Source organism: Babylonia areolata, chromosome 28, assembly GCF_041734735.1.
Source record: "Babylonia areolata isolate BAREFJ2019XMU chromosome 28, ASM4173473v1, whole genome shotgun sequence".
In the NCBI taxonomy this organism is placed as follows: domain Eukaryota; kingdom Metazoa; phylum Mollusca; class Gastropoda; order Neogastropoda; family Buccinidae; genus Babylonia; species Babylonia areolata.
The window spans coordinates 2,540,319-2,553,991 of NC_134903.1; positions in this window are offsets into that span (position 1 = coordinate 2,540,319).

Genomic DNA, 13,673 nt, shown 5'->3' on the forward strand with positions numbered 1-13,673 from the left:
AAAAGGGTCGGGTTTTTTTGTTGTTGTTTTTTTTTTTTGGGGGGGGGGGGGGGGGGGGGGGGGGTCATTTAATGTTGGGAAAAGGGTCGTTTTGGTGCATTTGAATTGTGTTGGGGAAAAGGGTCGTTTTGGTGCAGTTAGATTTTGTTGGGAATAAGGTCATTTTGGGGCATTCAAATTTGTTGGGAAAAGGGGCATTTGAGGGCAGTTGCATTCATTGGGAAAGGGCAGTTAAAGAGAATAATTAACAGCTGACACAATTTACACCATTTTCAACCCTGTGAGACCAAAATCGGTTAGCCAGTCATAGCGCTGCCCTTACAATTCATGTGTCCAGCATAAAAGGCTTAAACTGTATTATGCTTTTACATGGCTTCAGGATACGGATTCTTCTAGAAATACAATTTTAAGATTTAATCAGTTTCATCTTTATACAGTTGTATTAATGACCAGGCCTTATTGTACGGGAAATGCTGTTTTTGAGAAAGTACAGTTTATTTTTCTAGTTCTGTTGTGAGTCTGATGCATGGTGTGTTCTTTTAGGAGATAAACCTGTCGAGTCTGAATCCTTACATCTGTTAGATAACGTTTGTCAACATAACTTGCTGTGCTGTGTCTGCTTGCATGAGCCTCATTCCAACGTGGCTCAAACAAATAATTTTACAACGTACCCAGATTGATTTGTGCCTCAAAACTGGTGCTGCATCTTCAGGTGCATTCTTGTGGATCTCCCTTCCACTAAACAAACGGGCAATTCTCTGTTTTCAGATGAAATCTGCTTAAATATCTTCAATCCTTCCAACAATAACTGACTCAGATACATATGGAAACTACCGGAGGCAGAAACAGGGTGGACATATATGTCCCTACTATTGGCATTGTTTAGTTGTTATTCCTTTTTTTTTTCTCTCTGTTCACGTTATTCTGTTCTTCTTTTGTTTTGGTGTGTGCTTTTTTGTTTCTATTTTTTGTTTTTGTATACATGCAGCAGTGTACTTTTTTTGTTGACTCTTGATCGATGATATAAGTTGATTTAAAGTAATACTAGTGGTGGCAGTCATTGTAGTTTTGGTTGCATTTATTGTAGGTGGAGATGACAGACAACAGCTAAAGTGTGACTGTAGTCATCTGATTGTTCACCTTTTATAGTAATTCTCTACGGATTCTCTCTCTCTCTCTCTCAGCTGATGTTGGCGACAGCAGCAGGTCACTGCGCCGAGACAAGAAAAAATATGACAGGACTGACCACCCAGATGAATGAACCTTTCTGAAACATAATGTAGAAAATATGCTCAGGAAGTTACATGATGTATCATTTATTAAACAAACACAATTGTCATCGGATTCTCCGTGATTAGTGACGATCTGCTCGCAAGCACACGTGACGGACTTTGTGGTCCGCTAAACTTGCATAAATTGGCACAGTGAATGATGAGTGGTCATTTCATACCTGTTCAGTCATCTGACCAGAGCCTGCTCTCTCTCTTGCTGCGTCGAGCAGTGTGTTGTGTCGTGTGTGCCCCCACAAGGGCTGACACCTCGCTACGTATTGCAGTAAGTACTAGTGTGTAGAATGTGTTGATTTGTAAATTGTATTATTCGACACAGTACTTGTGTTCATATGAGTATGTTCAGTTATTGCTTTGTTCAGTTAATTCTTTGTTCAGTTATTGCTTTGACATGTTAGTCACAGCTCGGCTATGATTGATCTAAATAATTGCCATGTCGTCATCTGCATGGAGCAGTATTCCATTTGATTCTTAACGTCACAGTCAGTGACGTCTCTGGACACTAATAGTTTGTTCCAGAATATTCTAGTGGGTGCATATGATGCGTTCTTTCTCATTTGCTATCCCGCTGATGGTTACAGTGTTTCACTGATTCTCAGTACTCCAAGATGTGTGTAGTATTCTGCTGTTGTGATCACAAGATAGTGTTAGTGCAACATGATAAACTGATTCATTTGAGTCACTTTGACACAGTATGAGCTTTATCTAATCTATACTGTCAGTGTACTTTCACCAAGTCAGCATCGCTTCAATCACTTTAACTGCACTATTCAAATGTATTAGGAATGTCATTTGATGTCAGCGTTTGGTCTTCACACATTTGCATTATGTTGTTGCGTATCCCAAACCCAAGTGAATAGTCTTTCCATGTGATATGTATACATGCGCTTTATTATTCACTTGTGCAGACATGTTGTGCTAATGACATTTGTTTGTGTCATTCCAGGCACTGTCTTAACTTCTCTTAGTTCTTAGTCTTTTTTTTATCTTCTCTTCTCATTGTCTTCTTCTCATTACTTCTTGTTAGTCTTCTCCTTTAGTTTATAACTATTGTAAATAAACCAATAGAAAACCCCATTTGTGACTGGCCTCTATATGTTCCTGGCCTGTGTGTGGGATCTTGTCTATGCTTTCAATTAATCATATTTAGTTAAGTCTTTTGTGCCGTACCCTTGAATAACCGCTCGGTACACGGCTACAATATTATGGGTAGTTGTTTTCCTAAAACGAATCTCACTCATCAAAAACATTACAGTTTAGATTATGACTGTGGGCATAGAAAGGCTTTTGTGTTTTTGCACTCAATGTGAAGGCTTACACAAACTGCATTCACCCAAGTGACCTTTTGCCGGAAAATGCCAGATCGGACACTATCTAATGAATATTCAGTAGCACGCATGTGTGATTGTTTGCAATAACATATTGAAAGGAAGCGAAAGAGTCCACTGAATTTTATTCAGAGAATGATTTGTGCATTGGACTCACCACTGGCTGCATCGTGTCCACGAATGACCTTCAAAACCAGCAGATCTTGTAGTTTGCGTTGAACGTTGGCTTCCAAGGAGACAAGCACTTTGCTTGGAATATGCATGCACCTTTGAAGATTTTTTGTTGTTGTTGTTGTTGTTGTTGTTGTTGTTTGTTTGTTGTTGTTTTTTGTTTTGTTTTTTCTGGTATAAAAACAAAAAAATCCGAAATCCAAAAATTCTAAAAACCGCTTCCCACTGAGTTGCTACAAGGTAGGGTGTGTTTCGTAAGAAGAAGACATGACCTTCTTGTTCACAATTAAAAAGGATAGAAATACAAATTCTGGACAGAATACATACAGTAATACTAACTACAATATTGACGTGTTTACTGCAAAAAATATTCTAAAGTGGCCCTGAATTGACTGGAATGAACACAAAAGAAAAATTGAATCGATCATTTCCTTCAGCCCGTTGTAGACTGGTTCGTGCAGATCTAGAGGTCTGCCATATGTTGCAATGTACTTGAAGTGATGGTAACGTCTTCTCTTTTACCAGTGAAATAAAAGAATAATCAAGATATAATAAAACACACAAAAAAACATTATTTAAACGACGTAATTACGTCTAGTACAGTCACGTCTATTCGTTCCTTGAAGAAGAAAACGCCACCTCCCTTTAAATGTTAAATGTCGAATGACGTCAGATGCTCCACAGCAGTGGGTATTTGTCTGCTACCTTCGGAACTGAACATGCACGGTTCCATCCTGCTCGCATGCTTTTTTTCCCTTCTTCTTCTTTTTTTTTTTTTCTCCAAGCTTATTTTATAATCATATCATATTTGATACAGAACAATTTTTTTTACGATTTTTTTAATCTCCTTTTTTATTCTACTTGTGATTCCTTTACTGGATAAAGCGCCAAGTACAAGTGAGTCTTGAAGGCTTTGCCTCCTGTTTTCTGTTTGTTCATTCGTTTTTTGTTTGTTTGTTTTGTTTTGTTTTCAGTGAAACGGTCATGGTGTTGGTGAGCCAAAGTTTGACAGATCTACAGGATGATCGTAAAATGATGAAACGCTGATCAATGTCCGCTGCTAACATTGAATTGTTTTGTTTCCACGAAGCAGCTTTCGTTTCGACAAACACTTGTTTATGATACTGAGCTCTGGTGTTTACCGTAGTGCTCCCGTTAAGCAGAAAATGCACGTGAGCCATGAAGGCTATGCCTTTCGTATATTTTATTTTTCATTTATATTACTTCAGTGTTTCTATTATGCTGCAAGCACAAGAGTAGTCATTTTTGCAAGGAGTTACTATGTTGCAGTCTCATGCCAGCTTTCTTTGTTGCCCTATACACCTACTTCTCTGTTTCTTCATCTAGTCTTGGGGCCTTACTTTGCGGGCAGATTTGAGAGATTTGAGGAATGAGGTGTTTGTCCAGTTTACCTTTAGCTTTTATTCCTTATTTCTATTGTTGAATCTGATTGCACAAATGAGTGTCTTTTTTAGGCTATTTGATTCACTGGAGCAGAGATCTGGGCAGTGATGAAAATGGTGTAGCAATGGAGAAAGTGCATGCATTTGCAAAGAAACGGTTTCTGAATGTAGACATCTGAACTCCAAATAGTCCTGTGTATGATGAGCTGGGGACATATCAGATTTAATCAAATCCGTGTATTAACTCATTCAGTACGACCAGTCCTCTCTTCTCCTCTACACAGACCCATCGGATGTCCAGTGGGTGTCTGAATGACCCGACCTTTAGCTTCCGTCGTCAGAATTGTGGTATTCTTTGTCAACATTCACCTCTTCAGTATAAGAGCCTTCCGCTTGCAATATTCTGATGCTGGTAATTGGGGTGAAACGCTGTTAACGTCGTCTCTTTCGCCGTTCGTATGGAGAGAGTTAAACATATCAAATATTGGTTAAAACATACAAGAATGTATAAGAAATATAGCACTGTTCATAACTTATTGGATTATGTACAACGAAGGTAATAGCAGCCAGAAGACTTGTACAATGAATGTTCGCCGCTGTCTCCCCCTCTCTGAAAATGGATTTGGAATTGTCTTGATATGTCAGCGAGTTGGATGCTTCACATTGTTGTTGTAGTTGTTGTTGTATTTCTTTTTTCTTTTTTTTTCTTTTTTTTTTTGATGCCCCATCATCTGCACCGTTTCAGTGGCATTACTCCCACGCCGCTCATTTAGATTCCCCCATACACGGCCACACCCGGGTTCGTCCGTCGCAGTTCCAGCGTCGGCAGTCCACAGGGAACCATCGATGTTGGGTCGCCTGGAGGCCACACACCAGAGGAGACCCTGCACTGCTGCTGAGTCACTTCGGTGGTGTTCAGTGGTGCCTGTTCTGTTTTAACGTACTTAGGACACCACCTACTAAGCCCCCTACTAACGACAATAATGGCTTAGTCGCGGAGCCAGACTGAGTGAGCGTCTCTCCCAGAGTAGAGACCGCCACCACGTCCCTCAAACAACAGCCCCCCATGAATCTGCCGACACCGACCACATTGACAGGACTTACCCCAAGCACGGAAGTGGAGGGGTATCGAAACTGAGGTCACCATGAGAGCAGGGCATGAAAGGTCACAGACTTTGAGACTATTTTGTTTATATTGATGACGATGAAGGAGAAGGAGGATGACGATGATGATGACGATGTTGCTGTGGAGGTCCATTTTGGTTTGGGACTACGTGACAAGGCTGTACTCTACGCTTCCTGTCATAATGATATCCCGGCGTTAACCAGGCCCGAGAGATACAGACACTTGCAGTGTTGGTCAGGTAATTAGAGCAACACACCCAAAGACGCATCCTTGAAGTGGATGACACTCGACTGTGTGGTCCCCGTCTCCCCATTTAAGCCCACAGCACACTCAACTCTGGGTAGGAGCCGGCCACGGGCCGAAAAACCCACCTCCGCTGGGATTCGAACCCGCGTCCTCCCAGCCGTCAGTCCGCGACGCTAACCACTTCGCCACGGCGGCTGGTGTTGTTGTATTTCTTTTTATCACAACAGATTTCTCTGTGTGAAATTCGGGCTGCTCTCCCCAGGGAGAGCGCGTCACTACAGTACAGCGCCACCACTTTTTTATTTTCTTTTTTTTTTTGTTTTGTATTTTTTCCTGCATGCAGTTTTTTTTGTTTTGTTTTTTCCTATCAAAGTGGATTTTTCTACAGAATTTTACCAGGAACAACCCTTTTGTTGCCCTGGGTTCTTTTACGTGCGCTAAGTGCATGCTGCACACGGGACCTCGGTTTATCGTCTCATCCGAATGACTAGCGTCCACACCACCACCCAAGGTCTAGTGGAGGGGGAGAAAATATCGGCGGCTGAGCCGTGATTCGAACCAGCACACTCAGATTCTCTCGCTTCCTAGGTGGATCACTCCACTCCATTAGCGTGAATGGCACTCAAAATGGAAAATAATGAAAAATATAGTTCATTTTATGGTTTTAAAAACACCTTTCAAGCTGAAAAAATATACTACAGGCGTTTCCAGCAAATGACACGGAATAAGTTTCGCCAGATTTAGGTTGAAAAATCTGGGCCTGCATGCTTTTAGATGTTGGTTTCAAACTGACCCATCGAAAGTCCCCCCTTCTCCAAGAAGGGGGTGGGGGTACTTCATTGATGCGCATACACATGAAGGGGGTTCAGGCACTAGCAGGTCTGCACATATGTTGACCTGGGAGATCGGAAAAATCTCCACCCTTTACCCACCAGGTGCACAGAGATTCGAACCCAGGACACTCAGATTGAAAGTCCAGCGCTTTAACCATTCGGCTATTGCACCCGTCTGCAGTATTTTATGCATCTGTCTGTGTTCGTTGAAGTCTGTTACTGACTGTATGCTAATTGCAGCTTTTGTCGTGTTTTCTGTCAGTGGATCATGTTCTTCGGGTTGCTTTAGGTATTTGTATTCCAGGTTTCGCCTTCTCCAGATCTGCAGCTTGTTTATCTTTTTTTTCTTTATTCTCCGGTCATACTGGTCATCTTCATTTTCTGTCTGTGGTTCTTCCTCAAGCAGTCATTCGGATGAGACAATAACAAAGGTCCCGTGTGCAGCACGCACTTGGCGCACTGAACCCATGGCAACAAAAAGTGATTTCCTCTGGCAAAATTATGTAGAAGGAATCCACTATGATAGGTATACCTACACAAATATATATACATGCACTAAAGGCCTGACAAACTCACTGGGTAATGAAAGCTTGTTGCATATTCCTTGGAGAGGGAAAAAATACCATGATGCCAGGAGGCAGCACACAGGGTTTTTAAGATGATCAGACTTTCATGCACACAATGCCCATCACCATTGATTGAAAGAAAAACACAATGTCTTTCTGTTCAGTAACATGTTCAGACTTTCATGCACCAAAATGTCCATCACCATTGATTGAAAGAAAAACACAGTGTCTTTCTGTCTGTTCAGTAACATGTTCAGACATTCATGCACACAATGTGCATCACCATTGACTGAAAGAAAAACACAATGTCTTTCTTTCTGATTAGTAACATGTTCAGACTTTCATGCACACAATGCCCATCACCATTGATTGAAAGAAAACCACAATGTCTTTCTGTTCAGTAACATGTTCAGACTTTCATGCACACAATGCCCATCACCATTGATTGAAAGAAAACCACAATGTCTTTCTGTTCAGTAACATGTTCAGACTTTCATGCACCACAATGTGCATCACCATTGATTGAAAGAAAAACACAATGTCTTTCTGTTCAGTAACATGTTCAGACTTTCATGCACCACAATGCCCATCACCATTGATTGAAAGAAAAACACAATGTCTTTCTGTTCAGTACTTGGGATTATACCGCTGTTTCTGATTGGACAAGGGGGAAGAGGGAGGACAGGAATGATCTCCAGTGGGACTCAACAGCCATCACCCTGCTTGCACTCCATAAAGATTGAACTGATACCACCTTCACATTAATATTCCATCCTTAAGCGATCGCCAACAACACATGAAAATTATATTTTATCTGCCTATTACTTGAATGTATGTAAAAATACTTTCCTGGTGAAGACTTAAAGTTTATTTGCCAAGTACTATTACATGTTGATATATAGTTATTTCACCTATAATATGAAGACGTATAATTCATTTACCTATTAGCTTGGGATGTAGAGTATATCTAACTATTGGAAATAAGACATGTAGTTCATTTACTTGTTAGCTTAAGATGTAGAGTATACCTAACTATTGCACATAAGACACGTAGTTTATCTGCCATTTCCATGAAGAGGTACAGGTGAACTGTGTAGCTTATTTACGTTTTACCAGAAGTTACAGAGTTCATTTGCCAGTTATGTGAAGACATTGTTTATTGCCTGTTACATGAAGATATGTACTTCCCCTTTCTCTGGAGCAATCTGATTCATTTACAGATTAAATGAAGGTTTTACTTTTGTATATCTTCAGTCGTGATGTTAACAATTTCAACAGTTTTTCCTCCCCTGCTGTCTCCTGTCGCTGTGTCACTACAGTCCACATGTAAAACAGTGGGTTGAGGGCAGCGTTGAGAGGTGACATGAACACAACCAGGGTTCCACGGATCTTGTCTGACACAGTGACACCACCTGCTGACATCACCGTCACCAGACCGAATGAAATCCACCAAACAGCAGCCATGACAGCCACTTTTCTCATCAGGTGGACTGACGAGTACACTGACCTCTTTCTGGGTTCTAATGCAATTCTGTATGTTGGTGTCAGTTTGAAGATGACAGCTTGGTAAACTGCAATAGTTATGTTGAAAATGAAATTGATTGCTACAATAGCATTAATCCACCTGAACTCTTGATGGGTCCTGTAATGCTGAAATAAAGCCAGACGACACAGCCCAGACTGACCAGAGAGGCCCCAGTGTGACAGTCCAGGAAGAAATGGTATGAGAGACAGGGAGAATCCAGCAAACCAAATCGCCGTACAAGTTAAAGCAATTGAACTTTTATTGAATGCACAGGATCTGTTTGGGGAATACAGAACGATACTGTGATCCAAGCTAATGATGAAGATGATAAAAACTGACACCTCACTGGACAGAATGAAAAGAAATCCACTCATTTTACACATCATACTTTCTGTCCACAACTTTTCAAACCTGATGTAGTCACCATAAAAGATTTCATTTGCTACCAGGACAATGCCAAGATGACTTCCCATACATAGATCAGCAACATTTAAATGGGCAATGGTTATGAGCAAAATCCTTCCAAACAGTCCCTTGATAAAAGACAAAGACAGAAAGCAGAGAACATTTCCTACAACAGCAATTCCACATATAATCCAGAAGAAAATCGTGTGTAATGTCGATGTCATCAATCCTCGACATGAAGGAAGCACAGCTTGAGGTGCCACACATTTCGTTTCGCTTGTTTGTTGAGGGAGTACATTATCACAACAAAACCTGTAATCTGACGACAAGATACGATTCAAACGAAATACTGATGAAAACAAATCGAGAGGAAAGTTTATCAGTGGATTTTTCCTTATATCCAGTTCAGTCAATGTAGGCATGTTTCTAAAACCTTTAATACCAATGGTTTTCAAGGCTGAAAAGGACAAATTCATATACTTTAAACAGGGTAAGTAAACAGATATTTCGGCATAAAGCATTCCAAGAGATGTGTTTGACACGTCTGCATGTTTCAGTGTATAATGTATGGACTTCAACAATTTGCTCTTTATTTCTTTTAGCGGGTTATTTGCCAAGGACACTGTTCTCAAATTAGGCAGGTGAAGAAAAACAGTCACATCAAGAGATTTCAAATGGTTGTTGTCAAGATTGAGGGACTGCAGGTTTGTGATAGTCACACCCGATACATTATAGAGCAAACAGTATGACAGAGTCAGATGAATGAGATGTACACTATGTGTGAAATCTGTCAGTGACATTCCTGACCCTGTAGCATCCACGTAGCGAAGTGGAGTGAAGAGGTGAACGGGAAAATGCTGACTGCACCAGAAAGAATGACCTTGACACAGACACCCCTCAGGACAAGTCATGTCACACATGAGTTCATCATCCTGCTTTGGACACTGACTCCAACCATCACACAGATGATATTCATGCAAACAAACCTTTGAATCTCTACATTGGTAGAGGTAAGGGCAGGCCACAGTACCACAGTCTAGTTCGTCTTCTCCATACACACAGTCAGAAAACCCATTGCATCGAGTGTAGATTGGAAGACAGTACAACCACTCAGCAGTACAACGATAATGAGTGTCGGGACAAGAGTCTTCACCTTTCATCTCCTGTTGAGTAAAGTAACCTGTTCCATCTAAACTGATGTAAAATCGTAGCTTCCCGAGAACTTCTTTGAATGGATAATGCAATGTTTCTTCTGTTGGACAACTGACCTCATCAGAATCGTCAACACAGTCAGGGAATTCATTGCAATGTTGACTACGCCATACATGTTGAGAGTTAAAACACGTGAAACCGTTATGTGAAAAAGGTTCACAGAATGACTCATCACTGTTGTCTGGGCAGTCCTGTCTAAAGTCACACACGAAAGTGTAATGAACTATTGTGAAATCATCATCACATCTGAACATGTCATCTATATCTGCAGCTGTTATCCACGGAGAATCCTTGTGATAGTCATGCATGTGGCTCGCGTTCATAAACATGTTTCTTTGTGAGTACCTTTCTTTTCCACAGTTACTTTGGAGATTGGAAAACAAAAATGCGTGTGACAGTTGTTTGTTTGAACAAAGAAATAAAATCTGGAGAGTGCTTGTGAAGACAGACTGTGATGAAGGTAACTTAGTTACTGTATTTTTGGGGAAAACAGGTCTGAGTGAAGGTGGGTGTGTTTCACATAATGATATTAAACATACCATCTCACTAACACTAGGGTGCATGTTAAGTGCCATTGAATAAAAGTTTGCAGACGTGATTAGTTTTGAAGGTTTGTGTGGATGTATTGCTCTAAAGTGGTTTATATTGTAGATCAACGTGCCATCAGACCATTTAGAAAACTTGCTGTACATGAAGGGTACAATGTCCCAACCTGCTGTATAAGCCAAACACAAATCAAACTCATAAAAGAATTTTGAAATGTATGAAACGTCTTTTAATTCCTTTCTTGTTTTTATTGACGCTGTTTGTCCACTCAAAATTATGCACTTAAAATTCATCCTATCAAGACTGCTAAAACTGTCTGATATGACAAGTTTAAAGCATTTGTTATGTGAAGCCACCAGACCCTGACAGTCAGGACTGCTGAAGGGACAGTGTTCTGTTTCATCCTGACCACTTTCACACTCTGTCTTCAGGTTGCAGTCTAGATGATCTTGAAATTCAGAATAGACAGTCACAGAACAATTGAACAAGCCACTAGACAGTTTATATGGCAGTTTAGTTTGAGAAGATGTAGAAAAATATAGTTTCATACTCTGACTAATCATCACGAAAGGAAGTTGAACATAAAGGTACGACGAAAGAAAGATTTCAGCTAGTGGGAACTGATCAATGATCCAACTCTGTAAACTCTGTTGTGTTGCATTTGTTTTTCGGTATTCCAGTACAAGACATATTTTCGTTCCAAAGAGCTTAGGAGCATAGAATTGTTGTATACTGATCAATATAGCGTGATCAGAGGGTCCCTTCAGCTCTGCACTGTAAACTCTACGTTTTGAAAGGATATATTCTGCCTCATTTGGTACTACCAAATAACCAGTATGCTTCAACACGTTTTCCTTTATAAAACCTTCTTTCGTTTCCACAACATGAATGTTAACTAACGGAGTGTTGCTGTGATCCACATAAATATTTCTAGATGATTGAAAAAATAGTTCTTCAAGGCCATGATACATACAGATCACTGCAAAACGATTAACCACAAAAAGATCATATCTACAATGTACATATGTTCGCCAGTAACGGGCATCACACCAATACGCTAAGCGTTGTGAATGAACTCGGACATGCATGTCTCGTGAAACCTCCACATGCATTCTGCAGAAAGTAGTGAAGTCATCACACACACCATACACCACTCCTGTGTCCTTCATGTCGTAATCCCCATGTTTGTCACAGTCTGAAACATTGACTTGCAGGATTGTGTACTGTGTTTTGTTTTGATCCATGAAATATTCAATACCTGGGCATACGGCCCTGAGTGTCGTGGAGTTGGTTCGGGTATTTTTCTGGACTATCTTACCTGTGATTAAATAAAAAAAAAAGGACAACAAGACAATGTCCTTTCAATCCAGTTTCAGTCACAGGCTTTTAAACACGGCTGAGACACATCTTCTATGACATGAGGAACCTTATATTATTTTCATGTAAACAGGTAACCAACTCATTGAGACTGCCAGTAATTAACCCACTGATACCAATCGTATCAGTCAGCAAACAGCCAATCAGTCAGTAATGGAATTACACACTCACTGTTCAGCCGATGCAGTTTATTTATTATTTCAATGTTCTTTTTGTTCTCTTTGGGGGTGTGGGGGGTGGGGAAGGGGGTTGTAAAGTCCGTCATGTTTCTAGTGAAACATTTCCTTTGTCATTTCCTTTGTTGGGGTTGGTTTCTTGTCTTTTCCCAACATTAAAAATAAAGTGGACTTCTGACAACTTTTCACACATTGCGAGAAAACATGGGGAATAACCACGCTTTCTTGCAGCCCCATCTTTTATCTGAAAGGGAGAGACAGCGTTAGATTGGTCCCCACGTTTTCTCGCACACTTAGTCGCCACAGTCCACACTAACCAGTGGAGGATACTGCCTCCTACCTCCCCACCCCATCGTCCCGGGCTGCATAGAAAACGAAAACCAAACACGGCACGCAGATTTGCATGATCGTGTCACATGCTGTTTCGACACACTGCACATCTGCGAACCGACTTTGACTGGAAACAAAAGCTTCCCCACCAACGGACTGCGGGGGAAACTCATAATTCTACTCAGCAATCACCCGTCCATGTTTACAGCTTCCCTTGATCAGAACTGGTTTAACATCCTGTAGAATCCACAAAAATTGAAACAACGAACGCGACGCCAGTCATTTTGCTGCGAAGATGGCGGCGAAGCAAATAAGGTGGGTGGTCACTTGAAGTAGTGCTTCAAGAAAATGTTCTGAGTGGTTCTGATGACAAGCGAAGTGATTCAGAAAATGATGATGTTTACAGAGAAAGTGAAGACAATTTACTCACTCATGATGACAATATAGACAGTACACTTTGAATGTTTGAGGTGAGCGAAAGACTAAATCATTACATTATTTTGTGATGTTTTGATATACTCCTGAGCAAGTTTCGTGTAGAATGCATCTTTTTCTCTCTCTTTTTCTTTTTTGTTTTTACTTAGAGTGTCATTATTTCCTTGCACAACGAGTGTAACGGAGGGAAACAACAAAAACAGTCACACAAGCACAACAACAGTATCTGAAAAACAAACAAAACACACACACACACACACACACACACACACACACACACACACACACACACACACACACACACCACACACACACACACACACACACACAACAGTGTAATAGCAGTAAGATGTGTCTTTCCAACAGTACCATACACTTATTATGAACCTGTGAAGAAACTATTTCAATTGAAAAGCATTTAAAAAAACACACCAAAAAACAGCCCGTTTCCGGGCTGTACACGGCCACTGAGCACCTCACCTGAGGTGTAAATCTTCCCAGCTCAGGTCCGCGGTAATAGTTTTTTGTTTGTTTTGCTTTTTAACGGTTTGTTTTTAAATTCCATTTGGATGGGTTGACATTTTACTACAACACCACCAACAATAACAAAATATTAATGGACATTCATACAGAAAGATAAGAAAAAAAAGAAGAAAAAAAAATGTATAAACAGATTGACAGACAGAAACATTATATTATTATTAT